The sequence below is a fragment of the Mustela nigripes genome, chromosome 2 (assembly GCF_022355385.1).
Source record: "Mustela nigripes isolate SB6536 chromosome 2, MUSNIG.SB6536, whole genome shotgun sequence".
Classification (NCBI taxonomy): domain Eukaryota; kingdom Metazoa; phylum Chordata; class Mammalia; order Carnivora; family Mustelidae; genus Mustela; species Mustela nigripes.
In genome coordinates, this window is record NC_081558.1 from 190,470,673 (window position 1) to 190,483,346 (window position 12,674).

General features: G+C 38.1%; 1 pseudogene; it reads right to left on the reverse strand.

The window, feature by feature from the left end:
• Nucleotides 1–9,021: 9,021 nt before the first annotated feature.
• Nucleotides 9,022–12,355, reverse strand: LOC132010613 (transmembrane emp24 domain-containing protein 2-like; annotated as a pseudogene).
• Nucleotides 12,356–12,674: the final 319 nt, after the last annotated feature.

Sequence of the window (12,674 nt, forward strand, 5' to 3'; positions counted from 1 at the left end):
CAAGATTATTGCTTTTAACATAAGTATAAATAATTCACCCACTATCAATGATTTTTGAGATTATAATACATAGCGCTTATGGCTTGTTTCATGGCATAATATACACACACAGGTGATGGATCATCTCACATGGTACATTTAGAAAATACTACTTGGTAAAGTCAGGTTTTGAATTTACCTCCCATCTGATCATTTTCTTAAAAAAACAATTCCACGAACCCTCACCTTCACTCTATCCTTTGCCTCTTGCCTGTTCCTCATGATCAGTGACCTGCAGCATTACATATTTCTGGAAATCCTTCAACATGAAGATAGTACACACAGAAAATAAGCATCTCTGTCAAACATTTGTTCTATTCACAGGTGTCTTTGCCTCCTCACCTACAGACAACTCTTTATAGGCTTTATATGCACTTTTAGAGGGAGTTTCCTCAAAACAAAAGGCTCATATAATTTAAATTATGTGCTATTGTTACTAGGTAGTATTTTCATTTGTATTTCTCAACTCATAAATTGAAGCAATTAACAACCAGTTGCACAGGATTTATGATATAAGCCCAAAGGTTGTTGCAGAAAACATCTGCTTTATTTTGTCTAATTACTCTTTCTATAATTTCATATATTACTGGACTGGTCAGTAACTATATTAAATAGAAGAAAGAAAGGTTGCTCAAATTTCAACAACAACTAAATGAAGGAGCTGACCCCTTTGAATAAAACAGACACAAGACAGCCTTTAAAAATTAATCATTTTCACTGTTTTGGAAAACGTTAGAAATAATCCATTTAACTATTGCAACTTGATTAACCAGAGAGAACTCATATCCTAACTTAATGAGTATCCCCTCGGGTTAAAAAAGAAAAAAAATTTAAAAATTCAGATAAATAAGTTAATGTTGACATTTATTTGAAGAACTCTTTAACCTCTCAAAAAACATCTTGACAACTAATTAGCCACATACTACCATAATGCGCGATAGTAATAAATGGAAATAATGAGTTTCATTGTAAAGTTTAAGCCAGTGGTAGCATGACCAGGAGTTTTTGTTAACCTAGAATGCATAATTAGCTCTAGAGGGGAAATGAAAGGCAAAATCACTTTAAATATTGGTGTAAAAAAAGGGATAAGAAATTAAAACATAACTTTCTAAACCACTGTTGTCCCATTGCTATTAAGAATCAATGAAATCTATAATTAGGAAACATTATGGAAAGGTTAAAGATGAGAATACATGTGGTCTATCTACAGGAAACCTAAACTGTTTAGGTTAATGAAATGTCTATGACAGTCATATTAATTAGCAGGTTCACAGGAACCTAACTTTTATTTTATAAATGTCATGATAAAAAGTAGTAAGGCTCTATGCACATACTGAGTTCCATCTAGATTACTGCCAAGTGCTCACCTCTTCCAATCTTCTAATTATTTCCCCCCTAATGATCTGCATGCTATTAAGTATTGCATATTGCTGGAAATCCTTTGTGGGGTAGAAATTGTATTTAATGATATTGTTTTGAAGATAATTAAAGAAATTCTAGAAACTTTCTATTTTTTGGAAGAGGATTGTTGCATTGTCAGTGTTTCGTCAATATAATATTATTAAGATGATAGATTTCTTAATTTTCCTCTTTGTTGTTATTTCAGTCTATGTCAACCAAAACCCTTTATTTCACTCAAAAGTCAGAATGTTGTCCATTAAAAGCCAGTTTACACCAGGAAACAAAAAGCCAGAATCAAATTATATAAGAGACATTATATACTGTAGAGATAGCAGGGCCAGAAAAAAAAGTGAATCAACATTTAGAAAAAGGACAAAACCAAAATATCATCACAATCAAGCATTACCACCACAGCAATTCTATTTCTATACCATGAAGTTAACCATTTATCCACAGGAAAACAAGCGCTGAAGACAGAATTCTCTGGTAAAAGTTAGTTATTGTTGTTCTTGCCTGCATCAATTAAAATGATATCTAAAAACAGTGCCTCGGGGCACCTGGGTGGCTCAGTGGGTTAAGCCTCTGCCTTCAGCTCAGGTCATGATCTCAGGGTCCTGGGATCGAGTCCCACATCGGGCTCTCTGCTCTGCGGGGAGCCTGCTTCCTCCTCTCTCTCTCTTTGTTTGCCTCTCTGTCCATTTGTGATCTCTCTCTGTCAAATAAATAAAATCTTTTTAAAAAAAAAAAGAAAGAAAAAAAACAAACAAACAGTGCCTCTTACCACTTTTCCTCCTCTCAAATGCGTGAGTATGTCTGATGAGCTCAGCCTAAATTTCAAGTGCACATCTGCTCACGAGGACATAGAGGGATTTGAGCCTTGCTTCACTTTAGAGAGAATTCACAGCTTGGAAAATCCCTTAAATATAGGGTGTTTTTTCAAAGGATGATAGACAAAAAATTCACTTTGCAAAAAATTTACTTTACAATTTACTTTACTTTACTTACAATTTCAGTAGTAGCTCATATTTGACTAACCCAAATGTCGAGGAAAAATTATAAACACTATAAAAAATGTTTTTAAAGATTTTATTTACTTATTTGAAAGAGAGAGAATGAGAGAGAGAGGGAGATCATGAGAGTGGTGAGAGTCTGAAGGAGAAGCAGGCTCCCTGCCAAGCAGGGAGCCCCAACACATGACTCGATCCCAGGACTCCAGGATCATGATCTGAGTCAAAGGCTGTTGCCCAACTGAGCCACCCAGGTGCCCAAATCTACCAAAACATTTTAAAAACACACACACACATTTAATGTTATGGGGGGGGGGGCAGAAAGTAGGTGGAAATATCAGAGTACTCATCCAATGACCAAGTGTTTGACTATCGAAGTCAGATAACTGCTCTGGTTAAGTGCATTACTGTGGTTTTACACGGTGGAAGAACTGGACGACTACACCCTGAGCAACAATTTGAGTCTAGCGTGAGGAGGAAGAGTACAGAGTTCCAAGGTAAGAAAACAGAAGAGCTGGGAAACAAGTGGAATGGGAGAGAATCCCATTCAAGTGAAAGTCACAGAAGGGAATGTCACAGCTAGTGAAGATCTGAAATATTCATAAAAGCTCCATACAGATTATGGGTGACCCCTAAAACTGCCCATGTGTAGAGGAGACCCCATAGACCCCCTGCAAAAAGCAACAGCTAAAGGACTAGAACAGAGAAGATTTCAACTACTGTGCACTAAAAAGGTTTGAAGGTTTGGTGTTTGAGCTACAGATAGATGACTAGTACTAGAAGAGTCACTTCTCAAAGAAAAATAACTGAACACAGAGTTTCTACAATGTATCAGCCCCAAATCCAGTATATAATTAGAAACAGCTAGATGTAAAAAGACAAGGAAAATACAATATATCAGAAAAAAGTAGACCATGGGCAGACACATTGAGATGGCCTACATTTGGGGATTAGAAGGCAAGGACTTTAAATTAGCTAATATAAAGTATGATCAAGAATTAAAGAAATAGGGCGCCTGGGTGGCTCAGTGGGTTAAGCTGCTGCTTTTGGCTCAGGTCATGATCTCAGGGTCCTGGAATTGAGTCCCGCATCGGGCTCTCTGCTCAGCAGGGAGCCTGCTTCCTCCTCTCTCTCTCTCTCTCTCTCTCTCTGCCTGCCTCTCTGCCTACTTGTGATCTCTCTCTGTCAAATAAATAAATAAAAAATCTTAAAAAAAAAAAGAATTAAAGAAATAGATGATCATATGCATACATGGGGAATTTCCAGGGAGAAATAAAAGCTACAGAAAAAAGGAAATAGAACTAATGAACACAATATTGAATATGAAAAATTTACTAGGTGGGCTCACTGGACGTGGTAGAAGAAAATATCAGAAAATTTAAATATAGATGAATAATTTTTTTCAAAAGGAATAATAGGAAAAAATATTGGTTAAACTGTATACTTTCTAAACACAAAATTTAATTAAATTCTCTAAATTAACTGGAATGTTTATTGTCACATAATTTGCTTTTTCCATTACTTAAAACCTCAGATTTTCTTGAAAAATTTAAAATATCCATAAGAACTGAATCAGTATCTTAATGGGTAATACTCAGACTTCTTTCTTGTTATAAAGTCCCCAATGTTACCATGATGAAGATTTAGACTTACAAACCTCTGTCTTGTTCAACAACATCCACCTCATTCAATTTCTCTACTATTCCTCTCTATATAAAAACAAGTTTTGACTATAAACTTGACCACTTAATTACTTAGAGAATATAATATGTCCATATATTTAACCAATACTTATTGATTAAATATTATATTTTTAGTTAAATCCCAGATCCAGAAAAATAGCTGAAAATTACCTAAGTAGTTTTGCTCTCCATTTAAAGAGAAAAAGAGAAGTACACTCAGTCAAGAATCAAAAATAAATTTCAACTCTCAACAGTAGAGCTACATCATTGCACGGAATTCCCAACTGTTTTTATCATTTAGCTCCAATCCAGCTAATGCACTGGAAACGACTATACCACATCACAAACGGTTTAACTTTTATAATCTTTTGGTGTTAACACATTATCAATGCCTTTCAAAAATATTTAATTTACAAGTATTCCTTTTGGAGTTTGCTCATCTAAAATCCTTAAGCCACAAATTTATTAATTTATCTAATTACATTCAATGCATAAAATACCGATTAATGGGGCATAACGCTTTGAATTATAGAGATAATGTGAAAAGTTAACCAAGTTCATATCATACATTTTTGTATATATATATACACACATATATATATTTTTAAATACTGTCTTTAGTACTTCTCATCAGCTTTAATCAGATTTTTTCTAGCTTGAGACCAAAATGGCCTACAGTGATTAGATTCCGTGCCTTATTATGCAGAGATGAAATGTTTTCAATACAACTTTACATTTTTGCTGATATACTATCCAACCTCCCTAGTAATTTATATTTTAAACTATCGCTTTAGCTCTTCCAAAAAATTTAATGAGCTTCTCCCTTGAGATAAAATAAGTTTAATGAAATTCAAATGCATTAAAAACTTATATTTTAGATTGAAAACTGATGTGTTATTATGATTTTTGTGATCAGGATATAAAATAAACATTTTTTAAAATCTCACTAATTTAAACAAATTCCACTCCATCTCACATGAAGATCAGCTGTGTTTAAGTTGTTAATCTTTAGGGGAAAAGATCATAGTGTGCTCCAAGTTTGCATAAGGATGGGCAGGTGTGTGATGTTTCCATCATTTTATAAATGTATGAAGGAAAGTATTACTTTTTACTAAGAAAGTTAGTCCCTCCTGATACAAGGCTAAGAACTGCTGTAAGTTGCCACTAAATGGAGGACAATGACTGAATGTACATGTTGTGTATATAGCCACTAGGGGGCAAAATTTAATTATTGATTCAGATTCTCCCCCATCCTCTTGCCAGAACCGCATCTAGATTTCAGGGACCAGACAGGAGCGTCCTAGGTGGGCTGGAAGCAGCACCAAATGTTAACCGCCGAGATGGACTCACTCTTTCGGCTTCAGTCATTAGTCCCTGAAGATCACTCTTGTGCCCACTTTGTCCCCAGCACAACCAAAAATCCTCTCCAAATCTGCCAGGTCTGTAGGACACACATTTCTGATCTCTGGTCCACAGGATCATCATAGAGCTCTCTTGTCATGCCACCTGCTGAGTGCCCTAGTTTGGCTAAGCGCCTCGCCACTTTTTGACAGCAGCGTGTGGGATGGGGTCACTGGGAGACTCCTGTGTCTCATGACTATAACTGGAACACTCCACAGCTGTCAGAAGTGATGCATAAACACGACTTCAAAAAATGAGGTCTTTCAATCCCTTCTGCCATAGGTCAGTACTGGTCCTCAAGGCAGGGCGGCAGTTTAGCCTATAGATAGATGTTGGTGTGGCAGGAGCAGGAGAAGGGGAGGAGAGGGCAGCTAAAGGGCCAGGCTGTGGATAAGAGAGAGAGGTATTCAGGCTGAAAAACTAAATGCAATCTTTAAACCTTACAGGGAGATTTGGTCCTGTGTTATTCTCTGCCTGTAGTTGCTAAGAGTCCTCAATTAAAATCACCTGGAGGGCTTGTGAAGCCACTATTGGCTGGGAGAGTTTCCCATTCAGTCAGAAGAGAAACCCAAATCGGAGTAAGGTGGGGCAAGGTGGGGTCAGGTAGCTACAACACCCTGAGCTACTCCTGGAAATGTCTCATGACTTTGGGAGAAGGAATTCTATTCAGCTGTGTTGCATACCGAGTCCAGCCACACACCAAGACCTCTTGGAATTTACTCTAACAGCAGCATTGTGTCTTTAGACACTTAAAAACTTACACATCAGAAACAAGCAATCCAATGATATTAATTTGCCCGTGGCTTATATATCAGTCTGGATGCCTCCAGCTTGCCTTGCTCGTTTAGACACATTTGGTCGTACAAAACTCTGGTGCACTCGACTCACCCATTGACCTACCACTGACTCGATGTATAAAAGGTATCATCTGTGTAAAGCCACCTTTCCGCATGAGACAATTCAGCCCTTGTTTTCTTATAGATTTGAAATATTTTTTTTGTTAGCAATAATGAAGAAAAAAGCCAACACCATAAAGCAAAGTATCTGCTTGAATGTTTTGCATTGTTTCATTATTCAGTTGTGTGGCTTTACATAATTGTCTTAAAACCTCAAGGAACACGGACAGGTTGAGGAACAATTCATGTTAAAAGGCTGCCCTCTTGTGACAATGTGTTGTATGTTTTGCTGGTAAAACTTGACCTTACACCCTCTAAATTCCAATTCATAATAGCATTAAAGAGATATAAAACTTCAATGTCCTTTGTAATTTCTTTAAAAAATATATTGTTTATACGACAATTTTAGATGATGAATTGTTCTGATTAGGTAAGGTGTTCCAGGGAGCTGAAACTTAAGCCCATCTCATTATTTAACTAACTTAATATATACATTTCCGATATATACGACCCACTCCTCTGCTTTTAAAAAACTAGATTTTGCTACAGACTGAGGTGCCAGTGGCACACATCATAGAGCTTGATGACTCATCTATGTTACTATGAATGTGAATGTCACCTCCAGATTGAAAAGCAGTTAATCAGTAAACATCACTAATGCCAAGATGAATAGTTCATACCTTCTGGCTTTGAAGGGCTCTAGGTCTAATGCAGGAGCTAGGTAATGTAAACAAACGATCACGGAGAAAAATCATGAATGCCATAGTATAGGTATATGTGTATACCACACCTGGAAGTATAGAAGAGAGAGTACTTAGCTTTCCTTTAAAGACCCAGGGAAACAGACTACGAACAGCTAACATTGGAAACACTTGAAATTTGAATAAGACACACAGGGTTGTATTATATACTAAGCACCCCTAGAAATTGGAGATATGTTAATGAAAATACTTAATCCCTACTTTTAAGGAACTGAGTTGTAATGGGGGAAACCACACCATAAACAATTTGAAAGCAGTGTGGTAAGGGTTCATAATAGTCTGTAGATTTCCTTCTTATCTCTTGACACTGTTTCCTTCTTTTCATTCCATCGCCACTCTGTAGTATAACAGTGACCGTGTGGTGTTTTTATGATGTTGATTTTGGGTTGTTGTGTTGTTTTCGTTTTTGTTTTTCTGCCAGTATTTTTCTAGGTCTTCTTGCCCAGGTCTTTGCCCAGAGCAAAGTTTCACTGGTTTCACTAATTTAGAGGAATGGAAAGAAAGCACTTTATGGAAAGGAACAGTAACTTACAATTCTTTCTGACTTTTAACCTCTAAAAACAGGCCTTGGGGAGAACTGAATCATGGAACGAGTGGAGAAAAGTATTTGGATGAATTAGAAACACTGGATAAATGTGAAAGGGGACAGATTTTCCCCAGATTAGGGGAAAAAACTTACTCTTCACATTTCTACGTTCCCTTTCTGTGGTTGAGAGGAGGGGAAAACAGACGGTCCCTTGATCAGCAAAGGAGACCTGGAAGTAACTTCCTAGAAGTATCTCATGAGATGGAAACATCCCAGGGGGAAAAAAAAAAGACAAAAAACTACCATGATGTTTAGGCAGAAGGGGCCATCAAGAGACTTGGGAGGGGATTTTTTCACTCCAAATACAAGAAAGAAGCAACACTGGTCTTGTGGGCCTCAGTGAGCCATGTGGCGATGGACAAAGGACAGGCCAGCCGCAGCTGTGTGGACAGATGGTCAGTTAAGGACCTAACTACCATCCATCCCCCCGCTCTCCTTACCAAGGCTGTGCTCTGCCATCCAGATGCCTTCTTCAGGGTTAAAGCACCATTCTCCTAGCTCCCAGGTGTGTGGACAGCTGACTCCTTGCAGTAATGTCACAGCTGACTCAAAACACCCACATTCACAGACCCTTCTCCAAGACGGATCATATCCAAAGGTGGGTCAATGTATATAAAGTCCTGGCTCCTTTACCCCAATCTAGGACACTTTTAGACCCATCAGAGTCAAGCTACCAAAGGAAAGTGGGGGCTGGTGTGTGGTAATTTATCAAAGACAATGATTATTCTGGATGGTGTGACATCAAAACTGCAATTAAACACAACTTTAATGATTACTTAAATGAAAATTTTAATTATAGTAAGATAAAGAAGAAATTGGTAATAAGCTTTGATCTAGGGCAGAGAAGTCTGGATATATGTCCTTTTAGTACATTTTGATTCTGTGTTATGTCAAGAGTCTAAACAAACAAGGAATAGGAAATTCCTTGTGACACATTATATACAGGTTTCAAAAGTTCTATAACTCAAGACAACTTAGACAGACATGAAAAAAGTATGGCCTAGAAAACCCTGTAAGATAACACTAAAGGGGATTTAATTGGTAAAAAGACATTGATATAAAAAATGTATGTGAAGAGCTTGATTAAATTATTTCATGAAATGTGAGAATTTCTAAGTGTGAGAATTTCTAAAAATGTCTAAGAAATCTGAATTTCTTACATGGTATGTATGGTTAATAAATGTAAGTAGATATTTTACTTTTATTCACAGCCCAACTTACATATTCAATTTATATATTCAATTATGCTCACATGAAAACCTGAATTTCCTCGATGAGAAAATTGGGGAGACTTCTAACCCGTTCTCCTTCCCCATACACGGACGTAAGCACATAGACGTAGTTGTGAGTCAGTGATTTTTCCTAGGTAAAAAGAGAAAATAAAAAGAACATTGAACCCCCTATCATGATCTCTGTTAAACAATGACAACAACAACAACAAACAAAAACAGAACAAATAAAAAATATCCTTATTCTGGAGAATAAATGACAGAGATCTGATGCAATTCCGACCTAGAGAGGAGGGACCTAACTCACGTAGACTATGCGAGTTTGGCAGACTTGGATCTGCCAAACACGTCTACTGGCAGCCCCTCAAAGAGCACGAACTGCCCAGATTTACCTTTACCCACGCAGGTCAACTCATTGGGCCATTTCCCTCATGTTCCTGCTATTGCTGAAAAGAAAGTCTATTATGTCTTTTTTTTTTTTTAAGATTTTTATTTATTTATTTGACAGAGATCACAAGTAGGCAGAGAGACGGAGTTGGGGGAAGCAGGCGCCCCTCAGAGCAGAGAGCCCGATGTGGGGCTCCATCCCAGGACCCTGAGATCATGACCTGAACCGAAGGCAGAGAGAGGTCCAACCCACTGAGACACCCAGGTGCCCCGAAAGTGTATTATGTCTTTTAAAACAAGACCCAGATGATGGTTAATCCTTAATTGTTTCTCCTGTTTTGCTCCTCACTCCACTTGAGCCCGCCTTCAGGTCTTGCACCAGAGTTTGATAGGGCTGGAACGGGCATCTCAACACGCTTTAGAAGGGATGAAAAAATTATGCCGCATTAGAAGACCACACTTTACAGCGCATAAACTTTTCTTTCACTCCTCCCAGGCTGATGTGGTAAAATGTCAATGCATTGCTGGGCTGAATTTCTCCAATGTCTTGGAGGTGCCCACCTTGCTTACCTAATGTCTTTTATTATCTGACCTCGGATGCCCAGCGCCCCAGCATCAGGGTTGGAGAAGACCTCTTCAGTAAAGAATAGGAGATAGGTCTTTTTGAAAACACGAGTATGCTCATACCCTATTCTTACCTGAGTACCTTAAACAGCTCCTGTTTAGAGTAAATTCTTTTATGTGATACACAAAACTTCATCAAGCCTGCCTGTGTCCCTTCTGTTCTTCCTTCCTAACTCATAGTCTACAAGTCTACCAGGATGCATTCTCTTCTATACCTCTCTCTTCGCATGTATTAATCCCTAATTATCCATCAAGAACCAATTTTGCTTGTTTGTTTTTAAAAAGAATTATTTACTTATTGAAATGGGACAGATTAGATAACAACTAATTCTAAGTTTAGATCTTTTAACTAAATTTTGCGGTGTTTTCAAACACACCAGAAAAGAAAAGGAAACAAAACAAAACCTCAAAACACCCAAAAATGACATTGTAACCATTGTCCTAAGGTAAAATACAATCACTTTAAACTGTTGCAAGTATATGCACTCAGGTTGAGAAATTGTTTATCTTAAACATGAAAACCTGTAATAAATTTAAATTAATTATATAAAGCATATTGCTTCTAGTTTTCCCCTTGCAAAGATCCCGAACAAATGTTCAAGTAACTAAGATACATCCGTCACAATACAATCCTGGATTATACGCCACAACCAGATGCTCCTTTAATTTTAAACTCATCGTCAGAGACCAAGAGAAAGTCATTCCATTTTACACAAAATTCACATGGAAGTCCCAAGTAAAACAAAAATGAAATCCTAGTACTGACAGTGATGTTCAGTACCCTGATGAAACAGTGGCCAAAATGCCACTGATCAAAAATAAAATAGTGGCTGTATATCATGGCAGTGCAATTCAGGAGGCTGTAATCCTTGGCATCAGATATCTAGGTTTTTTTTTTTTCAATTACATGAATGCACACTTCCTATATGACAAGAGTGGAGAAAGCGGATGGGCCTGTGTATGAAGGAAAGAGCTACCATTCACTGCACACCAGAGAACTGGCTTTAGTAGAGACTTTTTATAAGGTTAGGCAGAAACCTACAAATGATTATTAGCTGCTTGTGTCATTAACTCAGGTTGGAGGTGACTGAGTCCTAAGGTTCAACATATAAATTTAAGGGGATAAATGTTGTTGGGTTAGGGCTTATCTTTAAAGAAAATCACAAGACAGACAAGTATAAAGGTGACCATATGACCAGCCTGATCATAGGCTCCAGTCAGAGCTCTGCCAATAGGCTGGGTAGAAATTGACAAGATTCAGACTGCTGTTTCTCATAAGGACCCAACAGAATGAATCTTTAATGACTCGAACTGTAGGTTCAAGGATCCAAAGAATGCAGTCATTTTAGTTAAAGTACTATCAGTAAAGTACTAGTCTGAACAGACTGCATTTTATTTTACTGTGAACACTAAAGGAAAAAAAGTTATAACCGGGATTGTATGCCTGTATTTCATTTACAGTGTTTGAGTTCTGACAGGCCTGTATAACGGAGGCAGAACTCAACTAAAAAAATATGCCAATCAAGTGTCAGATTTTCACCATAACTTTCCTAGAAAGGTGTTTTTCCCAGTATCTACAAATCACAAAGAAACATGAGCTGTGAATCTATAACTGTACATAAGTACTGTTCTGGAAAAAAAATAGGAACAGATGACATTAGCATGACCAAGATGTTTGGTAAACAGTGAATTATGATTTTGAGATCATCCAAAAAAGGCTTTTTAAACAATTGTCCAGACTTTAAAAGTTTCTTCAGGTAGTAGATCAGTCCCAGTCTCACAGCAACTAGAACAAAAGCTTCAGTGAAGGACCCAGGGACCACTCCGCTGCTTGGGTCATTGTTGATCGCTCTGCGCACCCCCTCCTGATCTTCCATGGACGCCTGTTCATGCTCGACAGCTGCCATCATCCCTGCCTGCTCATTAATCATTTCTTCCAGCTTGTCCTGGTGAGCTTCTATTTCAATGTCTTGTCCTTTGTGGTCCTCCCCAATATCAATGGAAAACATCACTGTCTTTGGAGTCATGGTAGACATCCTGTTGCTAAAACAAAACCTAATGTGTTCCATCCATGCCAGCAGCAAATGTGTATTTCCCATTGGACTCTCGGTCTCCTTTATAAACTCTTCTATTATCAGGCCCTGTCTTCCCCACATCGATATCAGTAGGAAGCCTCCATCCACTGTCTCGAAGAGGAGGCCCACCGTGGTGCCCAAAGTGACCTGCCCCAAAAAGCACTCCTCTTCATGCCTGTGGATCCGGGCAAAGTAGCCCATGACTGTGACCAGAAGGGCAGCCAGAAGGGTGGCCAGGAGCACCAGCAGCTCAGGGAGCATAACCATGGTGTGAATGGGGCCAAAGCCAGGACCTAGACTGGGGCCTCAAGAGCTGCCACCACCACCACCACCACTGCCTCCCCAGCCACTGCTGCCTCTGCTCCTTCGTCAAGAACGAATTTAGTCATCTCTATTATCAGTCAAGCCTTGCCTGACCTCATCCACTGAAGCTGATCCTTCACACCACACCTAGGAGTCATCATTATTTCTGTAGTTATCACTTGGAATTGCAACATATGTTTATACAAGTAGCTTTCCTAATACAATATAAATTCTTTGAGTCTAAGAATTCAAACTTTTCCATTTTTGTACTCTGTATACCTAT